This window comes from Solanum stenotomum, chromosome 3 (assembly GCF_019186545.1).
Source record: "Solanum stenotomum isolate F172 chromosome 3, ASM1918654v1, whole genome shotgun sequence".
NCBI lineage: Eukaryota > Viridiplantae > Streptophyta > Magnoliopsida > Solanales > Solanaceae > Solanum > Solanum stenotomum.
Window position 1 is genome coordinate 42,004,161 of NC_064284.1, and position 17,260 is coordinate 42,021,420.

Consider the following 17,260-nt stretch of genomic DNA (forward strand, 5'->3'; position numbering starts at 1 on the left):
CTAGATTATCTGTTTATCATGTTCTCCTGTCACTACTAGCATCACACTTTAGCGGATACTTCCTTCTTATCAGTGCCTCAACTTTGTTTACTCCCCTAAACGACTTTCCTCGCCTACCGGTTTCAACATTAGGATGACATAGTATAAAAGTTTTCTCTCTATTTTCAATGTGCTAATAAACTAGAAATCATGATTCAAATAATTCTAATACATAATAACTAACATAAATTTATTCAATCATATATATGATATTCAGGAATATATGAAATTAGTTCTGCATATTTTTTGAACAATATACCTTTGCCTCTTGCTTATCCATGATATCTGAGGGTTGTTTCATTATCTATTAAGTATTTTAAATATTTGAGAGAGTTTTTTTTTATAAAAATGCTTCGTTTATTCAAAGTCTGCCCTTTATGTTACATATTCCTTCCTTTATATAGAAAGGAATTAGTGCACAATAATGCACGTACTATACTACACACTTATTTTACAATCATCCCTACCCACTACTTTTACACTTGTCTACTTAATAATACACACCACCTACCATACTTTAGACTTGTCAATACTACTTTAATAATGCACATGCATATGTTGACTAATTTATTCTACTAACTTGTACCTAATAATAATAATGTGACTACTACTGTATACTTTAAGACTTTTACATAATAATTTACATCTACTTTTGGCTTTTTGTGGCTTTGTTGGCCAAACACGTTTTTATGTCTTCTTTTTATCTTTTTGTCCTTTGTCTTTATCTTCTTTGTCTTCTTCTCTTTATCTTATTTCTTTTCCGTCTCTATCTTCTTTTATCTTATCATTCTAGCTGGACATCGGGGATGACGTTATCTTCTCCATTGCATTTTGAACATATATGATCTGGATATTTGTGTCCAATTAGTTTACAATATCTGGTTAATAGTTCATTTGAGATGAATCCCTTCTTTAATGCTCTGGTAATAGGTTGTTCTTCTGGTTTGAGTAGAGATAATATCCATTTTTGTACTTCGTCCATTTCTACTTACCTTAGCTCCCTTGAGTTTGAATATATCATAAGTTGGTCTCGTGAATAATAACTCCATATTGCATTCCCATTTAGATAATTATTTGCTAGTTCTTGAATAATTGTTGACATACCAATTATTCTCTTATTAGCATAGAAACTTGCTATCTCAATTTCTTGTATCTCCGGTTGTTGTCCGATATCTTCTGGAATTATCATATCTCTGGTTAATCCTATTTTTATAATTTGTATTATTGGTTTTATCTCATCATATAGTATCTTTGTCAGGGCCGCATAAAACTTTACATAAAATAGATTGCCTTTTGCTACTCTTTTATAGGTTATGAATGCTCTGTGTATAACTGGTATACCACTTAGTTCTTCCCCATCGTATGTATAAACTGTACTTAATAATCCATAGTTGTAACAAGTTTTGACTAAATTTGCTTTAGTTTTTGGTTGAGCTATCAACTTATTGTACCCTTGTAATTTTTGGGTTAAATAATCTTGGGTTGGTTCTTTAGTTGTGGTAGATCTGGGATTAAGATTCAAATATGTTTGGATTTTATGTATATTCCTAATATAGGTTTGTGTGATATGGTTATAAAATTTTTTTTCTTTGTTTAGGCTCTCTGTATACGTTGAGGTTTGTGGTGATATAATTAACGGGTCTTTGTTATTTTTGGTGTAAATGGTTTGTCAAACATTTTGTTTAGATTAGTGCTTGTATATTGTTTCCTAACTGTTTTGTTTGTACCTGCAGCTGCATTGAAACAATCATTATGGATTTTTTAGAGTATACCAACGTCTCCTTCTAGCTCTGGATGTTTAGTGTCTTCCGATTGACATATCTCTGCATGTTTATAGTCATGCGACTGACTTATAGCTTTAGACTTTAGTTTTTGTATCTCATTATCCATACTATCCACTTTGGTACAAAGTGTAGTAATGGCTTTGAGTATATCTTCAATTGTATTTTCTTTCTCAGTCTGAGTAGCTTTGTCTTGATAAGTAATCTGCAATAACATTCTTATCAGTTTTTATTACTTCAGTAGTAAATGTAAAATTTAATATATTTAATACCAATCTCCTTATTTCTTTTGTCATTACTGAATCTTGTATTTTTCTTGTTAGCCACCATTTTACTTGTGTGTTATATGTCCTTATAATAAATTTGTTATATACGATATATGGTTCAAATGATAATAAACAATTATATATTGAGTATAATTCTTTCCTATTTATTTCCCATTTTATTTCTGTATTAGTAAATGTTCCTGAATAATATCTACAATGATGTTCTATTTTTTCTCCATCATACTCGTATTTTAAGATTCCTCCATAACTATTTTCACTGGCGTCTGATTTTACTATATAAGTAATTTTTTTGTTTTCATCCGAAAAATATAGTTTAGGTAGGTTTTCACAGAATAATTTTACTTTTTGTATTTGTGTTTGATCTTTTTTATCAAACTGGTATTCTACATCATTCTTTAATTTTTGTTGTAATGGTTTTAAATTTTCTGCTAATTTTGGTATGTATTCTCTAACTTGTTTACTAGTCCTATGAATGATTGTAATTTCTTTTTTATATCTAGCTGTTCATTTGAATTAATTATTTTTTGTACTATATGCGTTTGCATTTTTATTCCATTTTTATCTATTTATATTCCTAGGAATTCTATTTGGCTTTTCATTATGTCTGCTTTCTTTTTACTTAGGCTTATGCCTGAATATTCTATAATATGTATGAAATTTTCTAATAATCTTATGTGTTCATCTTGGGTTTTAGAATATAGTAATATATCATCAATATATACTACACAATTTTCTAGTTGTTTAAAGTAGTTATCCATAAAGTGTTAATATCTACCTGGGGCATTTTTAAATCCAAATGATAATACATTTCATTCATAAAATCCTTGTGGTACTGTAAATGATGTAAGTTTTTTAGATTCTTCTTCTAATTTTAAGTGGTAAAATCCTGATTTGCAATCAAATTTACTAAAGTAATTATATCCTTGTATTTGTCTTATTTTTAATATTTTATTTGGTATTGGGTAATTATATGTTTTAGTTTTTGCATTTAAATTTCTATAATCAATAACCATTCTATTTTTTCCTCTTTTTTGTTCACTATGCTTATTTACTATAAATGTTGGGCTTGTATGCTTGCTATTGCTTTCTTGCATATACCCTTTTTCTAGTAATTCACTTATATGTATCTTAAATTCTGTTAAATCATTAAAATTATATTTTAATGATTTTTGGGTTATTATATTATTATTATCATCAATTAGCTCAATTTTTATTTTTGTTTTATGTTTTTCCCATCCTTGAAAAGGATCTTCACTATATAATAATTCTAGCTTATCTTGGATTATTTTTACTTTATCTATAGAGAATATAATTAATTCTATTTTAGGGTCTTCTTCTTTTATATTTTCTAATTTTTGTGTAATTTTCTCACTTCCTTTTATCCATTCTGTTATTTTTCGTTTTTTGTTATTTACTCTTTTTGCTCCTATTTTTTGTTTACATGGTGTTGTGAACCACCAGTGTGTTTTTGTTATTATATGTGGGTATAATTTTTCTAAAAATGACATTCCTAATAGCATATCTTTTGTGGTCAATTCAAAGTTATATATTTCTTCTATAGTTAATATCTTATCCCATATTTGTATTTTTATATTTTTTGTCTTATATGTAATCATGCTTCCTTCATTATTAAATCTTGTTACTACTATCGGTGTTTTTAATTTTTTCCCATATATCTTCTGGTAACCAATTGTATTTACATATATTAGCTTCTGCTCCTATGTCTATCATTGGTGTATAATATCTGTTGTAATATCCTTCTATTATTATCTTTGCAAGTATATATATTTTCATGTTTTTATCATAAGAAAGTTTTTTTTATTATTATCTTCTTATTTTTATAATATATTGTTAACTGTTTGTCTTTTAAATTATATGGTTTCACTTGTTCTAACCATTTTATTCCTAAAGTGATATTTTTATCTCCTTGATATACTTTAAACTTTATTATTATTGGTACTCCTCCAATGATTATTTCCTTTTCCGTAGTTTCTTCGGTATTTATCAATGTCTTTGGTAGTTCAGGGCATGATTGTTCAGTAGTAATTATTTCATCTTCTGTTACTAGTTCTCATGTAATATAGTTTTCTTCTTGTCCTGTATTTATTAATATTAGATATTTTCGTTATTCCATTACTCCCGTTATGTAGTAATGATATGGTTCTATTTCTTCTTCTAATGATTTTTGTGGAGTTTTATCTATTCTTCTTGAGGTACTCATTTTTGATGATATTTTGGGTATTTCATAGTTTATTCTTTTTGATGTACTTACTCTTTCTTTTACTATTTCTAAATCTTCTTCTATATCAATCTCATTATAACTATAATCATTATTATCGATGACTGTAACTACCCTTTCAAAAGGATTTTCTATTTTTATTTTATTTATTTTATTTTTTGCTGTTATTTTATGTTTTGTTGTTAAAACATATAAGTTTTTACATCTAGCTGTAAATATTTTACTTCCTGAAGCTAGTTCTATCCCTGACATTTTTCAATATATACTAGCGATATTATCTATGTTTCTGTCATTTATTGCTACTGAGTAGTTAGCACTTATTATAAATTTAAATTTTTGGTATATGAGGTTACCTTTTACTGCACTTATTATACTTTTTTCTATGGGTTGTATAATTCTATCATCCGCTAAATATATTTCTATGGGTGTATCTATTCCTTCTCTAAAACATGCTTTTATTAGTATTTTTGTTCCTCCTAAATGTACATATTTAATTGGATTTTTATATTTAATATGTTGTAGTTCTTTATTTATTATTCGTTTGTTTATTATAGGTATTTTAGCCTTTCCTTTGGTGTAATTGCAATCTAAGATATGTTCTCTTTGCCTTACTACATAATATTGTTCTTTTTGTCGTTTAAACCAGTTTCTTATTGTTGGTATTTCGAATAATTTTTCTACGCTTAGGTCTAATTCTTTTCCTTTTATTTGTTCAAATATATTATTATCAAATATTATTTTTTGTTCTGCCGATTCTTCATCTTGATATTTTTCTTTAGTTATTATTTGTATATCTGTCTCAGTCATTTACATAACGTTCATTATTTGATTCTATTGCTAAATTATTTTTCATTTCGTCTGTTTCGTTTTCTAATAATTCATATATGCTATCTTCACTTTCTAATTCATAATCTACATATTCTATTTGTGTATATTTTTCATTGTCTATTATTATTTCTGATATTTATTTTTTCTTTGGATTTTTTGGTAATTTACAATCTCCAGTTATATGTCTTAATTTTCCACAATTATAACAAGTACATTCCGTTAGTTTTCTTTTTGGTCTATATGGTCTTTTGGTTTTGTAGTTTTTTACATAATATCTTCTTCTTGGTTTTTTATATTTATGTCTGCTACACAGTCTAAATCTAAAAAATCATGTTGTTCAGTTATTGGTTTGGGTGTCCATTTTTTATTTAATCTTTTATCCCGTATAGTTTTTTCTTTATCATATTGTCCATAGTTTGAATTATAATATTTTAAATTTTTTGGATTTTTTATTCCTGATGTACTAGATTTTTCATCCATGTCTATGTCTCCTGTATTTACTTCTAAATTCTTTGTATTATCTATATTTGTTAAAAGTTCCATTTATGTTTCGCTTGTTTCTGAATGTTGTTCATCTAGATCATCGTCATTTATTTCATCAATTCTTATTTCAGGTAAATTATCTTGGTTATTTTCTTCTTTTCCTTCTAATTGAAAATTTTCTTTTAATTTAATTATCTCATTTGCTAATTTTGTTTTTTGTTCTTTTTCTTTTTGTTTCATTTCATACATTTCTTTTAACATTGCCAGCTCTTTTTCTAGTTCTATTATTTTAGTATTTTTTACTTCTTCTAATTGTTGTACTTCCTTTGTTGCTTGTTATTTTATTTTTTCAATTTCCATTTTTGTATCTATTTCTTCATTTTCTTTTGTTATTCTTATCATAACAGTTAAACTATCTTCTAGTTTTACCGTTTCTTTTTCTAACATTAAACTTATATTGTCACCTATTTTTTTGTATCTTCTTCCTAGATTAGAAAATATTATCTTTATTTTAATTCGTCATAGTTTTCATATATTTTTTCGTCTATGGCATATTCTTCCTTATTCATTTATAGATTGTGTTGAAGTTTATATTCTAAACTTTCTATCTGTATCTGTAGATGTAAATTAGTTTTCCTTTGTGCTACTATAGATTTTTTACAAGTTTCTGCGAATATATTATTGTTAAGTCTACTTTGTCTATGTGTTAATTCTTGTCTTTTTGCTATAATTATTTCAGTAAGTTTTTGTCTATATTTGTTATTCTCGTTATTCATTGTATTTTTAAATAGTGAATATATTTATATTCTATTTTAGATATATTATCTATTAATTGATCTAATTTTTCATTATCAGTTTTTGTGATATTGAGTTATTTATATTCCGGATATAATTTGTTTAATTTTCTACTAGTACGTTTCTTCTTATATTTCTTTTCATCCATAGCTCTGAAAGAAGAAACGTACTATGATATGTTTGGTAGTGTAGTACGTGTGAAATTCATGACTTTTTTGGTAGGTGTACCATTTTTGGTAGGTGAGGAATTCATTTCAAAGATTTTACTATAATATTCTTTGGGTAAGTGTTTTAATCTTGATATCTCCTTAATATTATTTGTGATATACTCTAGATATAACATATCTTGGGTTCTTGGTACATGCATAAATTTTCTTCCATTAATTGTTCTAATAGTTTTATATCTTCCATAGATTCTGTCCAATATTGTAAATATTCGTAGTTCATTTTAGTCTGAATTTATTTCTAAATCATGCCATTCTATTCTTTCGAGGTCTAAATCATGTAGGTCTATTTCATACCATTGTTGGTTTAATATATCTTCTGATTCGTTATCATTAAATATTTTTTTCCCATATTATTCTCCTTCGTTCAATTATTTCTATACCTTTAAGTATATATAAGATTAAAGTTTCTTAGTTCTTTATCATTTCATCATGCATATAGTCATGTTAATTGACTTACTAAGTTTGAAACTTTTTATTAGATTTTCTTACTATGAATTATGTTGGTGGTCAAATGGTAACATAAAATGTAAATGAAAATGGTTTTGTATTATTTATTATTAACTTTTTCCTATAATAGTGTTAAACTTTAAATTATTTGAAAATGTGGTCCTTCATATATAGGAAAAAAGTTAAAATCATGTTTAAAAAATGATTTGATGGTAAAGATACATTTAAGGTAACTGTATTTTTCAAGTTTCATATATAAACTATTACTAATTATTTATTAAAAGGGACATTAACTATCAGTTTTTTTTCCTTTTTCTACTAAAGACACATGACTTTTGACCCTTCCTGAATTTCATCAATTTTTTTTTACTTTAAATATTTTTTTAAATCTAATCTTTTCTCTAATTTTTATTTCATTTTTAGTAGATTTTACTTGAAAAAAATTAAAAATCACAAAAAAAATCATTTTTTAAACATTGTACATCCATTTTTTATTTGTGAGGAAAAAGAAAATTATAAAAATATGTTCTTTGAATTTTCTTATATTTTTTTACAAAAATATATTTTAGGTAATAATTTAATGTTGGTTATTTTTAGAAGAAAAATAAAAAAGATCAAACTTTATAGAATGTAGCCACGTGGTAAATTCCATCTCAATCTTTATCAAAAACATATTCCATTAGAAAGGAGAATAATCCACTCTTCCTCCTGAAATTTTTAATCTTATTCAAAATTCATAATAGACATTTTAGGAAGATAATTAGACCTAAAAAAATAAACCACACTTCATCCTAAATCTAATATTTTATATTAAAGAAAAAAAAGAGCGGAGGATTTAATAGAAGAAACTCTAATCAACCAAAGCTAAGCAACAAAAAGAAGCACCTCAGCTCATTGCCTTGAAAATGAAAAATTATCAACTCCCAATATCTAAGTCTATTCAAATTATGTCTTTTTACTTATTATCACACTATTTATGTATTGTTATTGCCTTTTTCGTTGATGTTTTTCTTGTTTACTTGAGTGTGATGCACTTAAGTCGAGAGTTTTTTAGAAACAACCTCTCTACCTCCATAATGAAGTGGTAAGATCTGGTTACACATTACCCTTCCTAAATCCCACTTAATGGGATTTCACTGAATATGTTGTTGTTATTCAAATTATATCTTGTTAGTCATATTGCTGGTTCAAGTTGTTATGTTGTAGACTTTTTCATTGGATTTGGGTAATTAATTCAAATTTTGGACACACTAATTTAAATGTGTTGTGGGTTTGTAAATTCTTCTTTTTTTTAATTTATAAAAAGGAAGGAATTGTTAAGAACATATTTTCTCATTTATGGATCAATCAAACACGAGAAAGTTAATATCTAGCTAATTCAGAAAAGCTGAATTGAAAGTAGAAAGTAAAATTGCTAGAAACATAAACTAAGAAAATTAGAAATGTAGAAAGAGGAAAATACATATTTGGTCTGTGACAAAAAATGATCAGATTGATTACACATGAAGGATCATGTTTAAGACATAAATAAATAATTCTCAAATTGAACACATAAACCAATAATAAAATATGTTTGATTTTTCAAATGCATCGTCAATCAATTTTGTGTTGAAGCTCTAGTAATTATAATACACACTTCAATTTGAGTAGTATATAAGTTTTATTAAAAAATAGAATTCATCAAGCATTGCAGGATTTTTTTATGAAAACAGAATAACATGAAAGAATAAGTAAATTAAGGAAAAATTCTAAGGCTAAAAAGCCTAGTTTAAATTCAATAAATCAAACAAAATAAATAGATAGAACAACAATCCAGAAATGTCACGTTTGATGGGTATTTTACACCAATATTTTCATCAATGCATCTTGCTTGAAGATGTACGACAACTAATACATCGACAAGGTGGTGGTGGACGTTCACCACTAACTGAAGTACTTCTGGTTGCCAAAGTGAGCTCCAAACATGGTAACACATTGTTACAAGTTTGCTCGTATAGAGTGGGTGATGCATGAATTATAGGATCCGAAATAACGTTTAGACCTGAGACAAAGATCCTCCGATCAATCATTTCGAGAGCAGTTGGAGGAGGAGGGACATGCAATTGTTGTCTCCATCTATTTTCAACAATAAAGTACTCAAATTAATATATGGTTCATGAAATAAATTAAATATAATTCTAAAAGTATATGCTAAAGTATTTAAGCAGAGAATAAACTTACCATTTTGTTCAACGTCTAGACCTAAGACAAAGATCCTCCGATTAATCATTTCGAGAGCAGTTGGAGGAGGAGGGACATGCAATTTTGTCTCCATCTATTTCCAACAATAAAGTACTCAAATTAGTATATGGTTCATGTAATAAATTAAATATACTTCTAAATATATGCTAAAGTATTTAATGAGAGAATAAACTTACTCATTTTGTTCAACGTTTAGACCTGAGACAAAGATCCTCCGATCAATCATCTCGAGAGCAGTTGGAGGAGGAGGGACATGCAATTGTTGTCTCCATCTATTTTCAACAATAAATTACTCAAATTAATATATGGTTCATGAAATAAATTAAATATACTTCTAAAAGTATATGCTAAAGTATTTAATAAGAGAATAAACTTACTCATTTTGTTCAACGTTTAGACCTGAGACAAAGATCCTCCGATCAATCATCTCGAAAGCAACTGGAGGAGGAGGGACATGCGCACAAATATTGTCTCCATCTATTTTCAATAACAAAGTACTCAAATTAATATATAGTTCATGAAATAAATTCAAAATATACTACTAAATGTATATGCTAAAGGATTTAATGAGAGAATAAACTTACTCATTTTGTTGGAGAATAGGATTTCTATCAACAAAAGTATGAGAAAAGATGTTGCGGCCATTGTTGGTTTGGAAAGTAATATGATGAATATTTGGAGTTGCACCATCTCGTGGAACATTATTAGGTCATCTCATGCCACGTAAAACTATATTTTATACAAAAAAAAGTTATACTATAAACACAATAAAATTATTCATGTACAAACATTAATTTGAAATCTTAGTCTAATCAATTAATTGTACTTAATTAGGAGAAATAGTTAAGTGATGTAGAGTTCATATGGAGAGTTATAAGACATTAATATCATTACCTAATTAATTTCTTCCTTGTACATGTGAAAGAACTTCTAAAAAAAAATAGCTATTACCAACATGTGTTATTATAATTATTTGAGCTAAGTTTAAGAGGTACCTAAATCTTTATGCTATTACCAATATGTGTCATTAGTTCAATTTATTTCAAATAGATCCTCTTTTAACATCTAATTAAGTCTAAAAGAATAAAAAACAGCATACATTAAATTATTAGAAAAAAAAAGAGAGTAAGATTAAAATTACCTCATATTGCTAGCACCTCCATTATGTGCATCGTTTATATCTCCATCTTCAGGCTAAATTTCAAATAGAATTTTATTTTTTAGAATTTATAAACAATGAAAAAGCTAAACGATGTATAATTTTACTGTGCACAAAAAATTAAAAGATCAATATTAATAAATATAAAATCTTTGCTAAGAAAATCCCTAAAATTGAAGATAGACGGTCATTGACCTGCAACGATATTCAAACTAAAAATTATATTAGTGCGATAGCAATCGATCTTTATCTATTTTTCATATTAAATTAATATACTTAATTATGATTAGATAATAAATAAGGTAAATTCACGATAATTTCGTGTTCTTCATTATATTGGTCCTCATCGTTGCTCTCTTCATTTTCGTCCTCATCACTACTCTCTCCATCTTCAGAGTTTGCAACTTTCATCCAAAGCCCGTCTTCTTCGATAACTTCGCAATTAGGGAATTTCATTAGCCCCATAACATTGAACTCAACCACAATACAATCTGTATAATAGCAAAATAATTGAAGACTAATCAATGACAGTATAAAAATTCAGAATTAACTTATTTCTTACATGTTTAGAAAGAAAAATAATGCTTATACAATTAGATTGTTAGATCTTAATGTGTGCCAAACAAATGGAATACAAATGGAATCAATCATATGACGTTCAAACTTTTAAATTAGACGATATGAAAAAATTACAAGATTTAATGTTTTATTTTTTTGTTGTTTCTATCCAAGTTTTTTTTTTTTTAAATAATATCTTTTTTTATTGTACTTCTTTTTGCCAACTTACACTAAGGTTTTATCTAAAAGACCAAAGAAAATAATCTAGCTAACTACATGAGTTATCATTCACTTCAAATGAGTTAAAAAAAAAGAAGTAAAAATCCAACTTAATCAATTAAAAGACCCAAATAAAAATTCAAGAAAAAAAGCCATAAAAATCAAAAACAATTTTTAATGTTGAGTAATGAAAGATCTAGTTAGCTAATAATCGATTTATAAGATGTTTACATAGAAAAAAATTATAATAAAAATATATGAATGAATGAATACCAACATGAAAACAGTGTCCACGTATAAGTTTGGTGATGAACCGTTTAGCATCATCAACAACCACGTGAAAGCAAATACTGCAATGAGGGGCACTGTTTCAATCATTTGGGAAAATATTATTTGCCATAACTATTGAAAAAATTAAGACAAAACACTTAGTGAAAATCAATTAATAAAAAAGAGAAGTGAAGAGTGAAGTGAGAAAATAGGCTGATTTAAACATCATTTATAGGGACATTTTTACACATTAATTAATTGACTTACTAAGTTTGAAACATTTTATCACATTTTCCTACTATGAATTATGTTGGTGGTCAAATGGTAAAATAAAATGTAAATGAAAATTGATTTGTCTTATTTATTATTAGTTTGTTTCTAAATAGTGTTAAACTTTAAATTATGTGAAAATATTTATTGTGGTCCTCCATATATAGGAGAGGAGTTAAAATCATGTTTAATAAATTATTTAATGGTGAAAAATACATTTAAGGTAGCTCGATTTTTTAAGTTTCATATATGAATTATTACTAATTACTTATTCAAATACACATTAACTATCAGCTATTTCTTTTTTCTATAGTAGACATGGTTCTTTTGACCCTTCCTGAATTTCAATCAAACTTTTTAGCTTTAAATATTTATTTAAATCTAATCTTTTTTCTAATTTTTATTTCATTTTTGGTAGATTTTTACTTGAGAAATAACAAAACCACAAAAAACATATTTTTTAAAAATTATTACTTCTATTTTTGGTTTGTGAGGAAAAAGAAAAATTTCTTTGAATTTTCATATATTTTCTTACAAAAATATACTTTTAGGTAATATTTTAATGTTGGTTATTTTTAGAAGAAAAGTAAAAAAGATAAAACTATATAGCATGTAGCCAAGTGGTAAACTCCATCTCAATCTTTGTTGAAAGCATATTCCATTAAAAAGGAGAATAGTCCATCCTTCCTCCCCCAAATTTTATAATTTTTTCCAAAATCCATAATAGACATTTTAGGAAGATTAATTAGACCTTAAAAAAATTACACTTCATCCTAAATCTAATATAATATATTAAAGAAAAAAAAGAGAGAAGGATTTAATAGAGGAAACTCTAATCAGCCAAAGCTAAGCAACAAAAAGAAGAACCTCATGCTCATTGTTTTGAACATGAAGAATCATGAACTCCCAATATCCAACTATATTCAAATTATGTTTTTTTTTACTAATTATCACCCTGTTTATTACCGCTATGTCTTTTTCATTGAGTTTTTCTTGTTTACTTGAGTTTGATGCACTTAAGCTTAGAGTTTTTTTGGAAACAATCTCTCTACCTGTCACGCTCTAAGCCTACACCCTAGGTGTGGGCTGGTCCCAAAGCGAACCCTTGGCCTGGCTGACTACTTAGCGGAAGATTTACTCAAGCGATAACAAGCTTAGAAATACAATTTAGGACATTCAAACTCGAGCAAATACTTAACTCAAACTGTCAGAAAATACTTAATTGCAATAATAATAATACTTTGCAAAACAATCTTAAAACATCTCAAACAAAAGGGAAATACTAAGATACTCCTCAACTCTAACTATCTATGAAGTCTCTATAATTCAACATGGATATTGGGACAAGACCCACAACACCAAAAAGGACTAAACTGAAAGGAAAAAGGGAAATCCTCCAGAATGCAAGAAGGCTCACCAAATCTAACTAGAGTGTCAAATGATCTCAATGAAGCGTTTGTTGATGATCCTGAACACATGTATCTGCATCATGATAAGATGTAGGTCGAATGACATTAGTACATTGCATGTACGAGTATTTAAAGAAGACTGAATGCATAGATAAGTGAACTGATAAGATTTGAAGAATACTCACCTCAATTCAACTCAATAATGTTTAAAGCTTCATAAATAAAAGTACTAACTCAAGGACGTATATAAAAATACAATAAGTTACTTTTTACTCTTATTTGGGTGATTCTCTAACCGACAACCATTAATATGAGCTAGGTGATGATACAACATCTCGCCCACGCTGCCAGAACTGTCCTATACCTTGCTGGGGTACAAAACACCTCAACTAAGTGGATCCACTAAGCTATGCTCGAAAGCAATAAGGAGTCGTCTAAAAAGTATGATCATTTCCCCATGTTGGCTACATGGTTTATGAGGAATGTTAGTTGTTTGAACTCGTCCCCATATCTGTACTCAATACTACTCTCAATAAATATATATAATCATGCTCAAGTAAATATACTTTTTCTCGGTTTTGAGGTAATTACTCAAAATAACTCTTTTTAAAGAGGTAATGAAATAACCTGAACTCATAAACTCATTTCAGAAATCAAAGTTTCTCTTTTTTCATTGTGAAAATCTTACATTTGGGAATACTTAGTTTAAATCATAGTTGGTTAAACAAGAATTCTCAATAATAACTCCATAAAACTCTTGAACTTCTTTTTTACACTCAATTTAGTTTTGAATGTGCATTAATACATGTGATTAGGATATACAAGGATTTTCAAGGGTAAATTGAGCGTATAGGAGCTAATACAAGGAAGGTAAACTGATGAGTCCACGATTTGGACTCTTTTAGGGCTTTATTTTGATAGACTTAGTGTCCTCAAATGCATATCTTGTCTCAATAACTAATGAAAATCCTTGAATTTAAGGTATTTGGAGTTAGAGACAAAGCATGGACACTATTGGGCAGAAAGGAACAAAGCAAGCTAAAGGAATGAAGAAATGAAGACTTGATGATCGATGATATCATTCGACGATTCGCCAAATCACCAAATCGCCAAATCGCCAATGTCATTCAGCGAATCGCCAAATCGCCAAGATACCGCCTAAAGTTATAGAATACTAAAGCTAAAATGAGGAAGGATTCGGCGAGCAACAACTATATTCGGCGTATCGTCGATCTAGTCGGCAGAGAATGACCAGGTCGCCAAAAGTACTAAAGAAGATTCAAGCAAGTGCTGATAGGCAAGATGGAAGGATAAAGGGCGAATCGCGGAGTTATTCGGCGATCCCGACTTGGATTGCCCAAAGTTATAGTAGCCAGACCAAGAAAAAGTGAAAAATAAAGGGGAGATGAAGAATAATCGGTGATTCAGCGATCTGTCAGTGACACCCGACTTACTTCGCCGAGTAGTCATAAGAAATGACACTTCAGACTTGTTTAAATTAGTTTTGTCTAGAGAGAGAATTCATTCAGAAAGAAGGAAGGAATTACTTAGAGAGAAAACACTATCAAAGGGTTTAGTGAGTGATTGTAGCAAGATTTTGAGAGAGATTTTGTAAGAGCGGATATTATCAATCGATTTTCATCTATAATTCTCATTTTGTACCCAACTATGGGAGCGATAATTGATTTTGATTCTTTCATTTTAGATGAGTGGCTAAAACCCTTTACTTGGGGTTTTGATCATGAAGCCAATTGTTGAATTTACTTAGTGGGTGTTTGTTATTTGCAAAGAATGGCATTAATTTGAAGTGGGCCTAAGTTGTTGTTGTGTTTCAAGGTTGAATTGTGTGACTTCGTGTTTCAAAATTTTAGTGTTGTGCACTTGCTCGAGAGAGTGGTGTAGAACCAAGGTGACAATCTTAGCATCCTTAGTAGTGGGTTTACTTGGTTTCAGCTCGAGAGAGTGAAACAAGTGATCCGTCCTTTGTATTTAGCTCGAAAGAGTGAATTTGATGAGGGTGAAGAGCTGGGCTTCTTTTGATTGGTGTTGAAGTTCAAGAGAATACAACATAGAAAAGGTAATTGCTCGAGAGAAATTTACTTTATATATGGTTCGACCTACCCATAACAAATTATCCCATTATGAGCAGTAACATGTAGCTACTTCGTTGAGATTGAATAATTGGCTGATCAATTCCCCAAGCTTTACTCTAATATTTGATTGTTTGTGTTCAAGTGTAAATTTGGAATTGATAGATAAACCTGAAATTTGTGATTTGAACATTAATTGTGCAGGAATTGTTTGATTGAAGAGGTTGTCATTGTACTTTTATTATTGAATTTGAAGAAAGTACTACTCCCTGTGGGATCGACCCCAATTCACGTAGTTGGGTTATTATACTGACGAACGATCGTTAGAATTTAGTATTGGATGAAATGCCTTGATATGTTAATCAAAATGGTGCCACTATCGGGTAGTAGCGTTACTTAGAATTCTTTGATTGAAGATTTGACACCCTCAAATTCATTTGCTGTAGTTGAATTAGTTTTGGCTGCTTTGTGTAAGTGTTGGTTGGACTACGTAGAAGTGAACATGAGTGAGGAAGAGATGAATGGTAGCCAAGTAGGTCATCGAGATGGTATAGATGACATCAATAGTGTCTACAACCCAGCTCAATCGGGTGGAATGGGTGCAATTTGCATCCCACAAACTGATGAGAATGTGAGGTTTAAAGTCATTAGCACAACTCTTCATCTTCTCCAAATGAGGGGACTATATGGAGGGCTAGATCATAAAGACCCGCATGAGCATGTGAGAAAATTTACAGAGGTTTGTAGCCCTTTTTCATTAAAATATGTGTCTCAAGAGTCAATTCGACTGCGGTTATTTCCACTGTCCTTAACGGGAGAAGCTAATAAGTGGTTAGCCGAGTTACCAAACAATTCCATCACATCATGGGAGGAGCTAGTTATAGAATTTAACACAAGATTCTTTCCTCCATCAAGAATGATGAAACTTATAGACGAAATTCAAAGTTTCAAGTGACGGGATGGGGAACCCATCCATGAAACTTGGGTGAGATTCAAGGAGCTCCTACTTAAATGCCCAACTCATGGGATACCAAACGATTCAGTGATACCAAACGATTTGTTACTTCAATATTTCTACCGGAGTCTCGATTCGGTTAATAAAGGGGTGGCTGATCAATTGGTACGAGGAGGAATAATGCTACAATCATTTGAGGTAGCTTCGTTTCTTTGTTTCTCTCTCCATTTCATTTTATATTAACGCAAGAGAAACTTGATAAAGAGAAACAGAGGGATGAAAACATCAAGAAGATGTTGACCCAAATGGAAATTCTACAAGAGCACATGAAGGAGACATGTGGAGTGTTTAGAGTCGAGGAAGGTTCTTCTGGTTACTCAAGGCTAGGGGAGAATCAAGGTTGAAACTCCAAGAGATATGAGGAGGGTTTCCAGCCACGCTGTCTACAGTGAGGGGAAAATCAAGGTTGGAACTATCATAAGGGAGAAAAACAAAGGATATACTATCAAGATTTGACCGAGCAAAATGATTATTGGAGAAGGGAAGATGATTATGAGGAAAACCATACTCACTCAAGTGAAAGCCCAAAATCAAAAGATAATGCGAGCAGTCCCTGGGTAAATGACTTGTTGTCACGCGTACTTGACAAAGTTGAAGGTTCGGATGATTTGTTGAAAGGGATGAAAGATGAATTTTCATCATTGAACAGTAAAGTGAACTCTCATGCCAACTCCATCAAGACACTTGAAGGCCAACTGAGTTTATTATCAGCTCACTTGAAACCAAAGATAACGATAGAAGATGACAATAGAGGGCTGGCTGTGGTTACTTAAAGCAGAAAGGTAGCAATAGGTAATGTGATGGAAAATGAAGATGCTCAAAAGCATGAAGAATGTGAAGGCATGGAGGAACAAGAGTTGCTTATTCATCAAAACCTTGCCAAAGAACCACAAAAGGAAGTGG

The 17,260-nt window shown here is 29.4% G+C and overlaps 1 non-coding gene across 1 annotated transcript; it reads right to left on the reverse strand.

The window, feature by feature from the left end:
- Window positions 1-16,264: 16,264 nt before the first annotated feature.
- LOC125861106 (small nucleolar RNA R71) lies at window positions 16,265-16,371 on the reverse strand. The gene has a single exon (XR_007445967.1). It is a non-coding gene; the product is annotated as a small nucleolar RNA R71 (small nucleolar RNA).
- Between the last annotated feature and the right edge of the window lie 889 nt (window positions 16,372-17,260).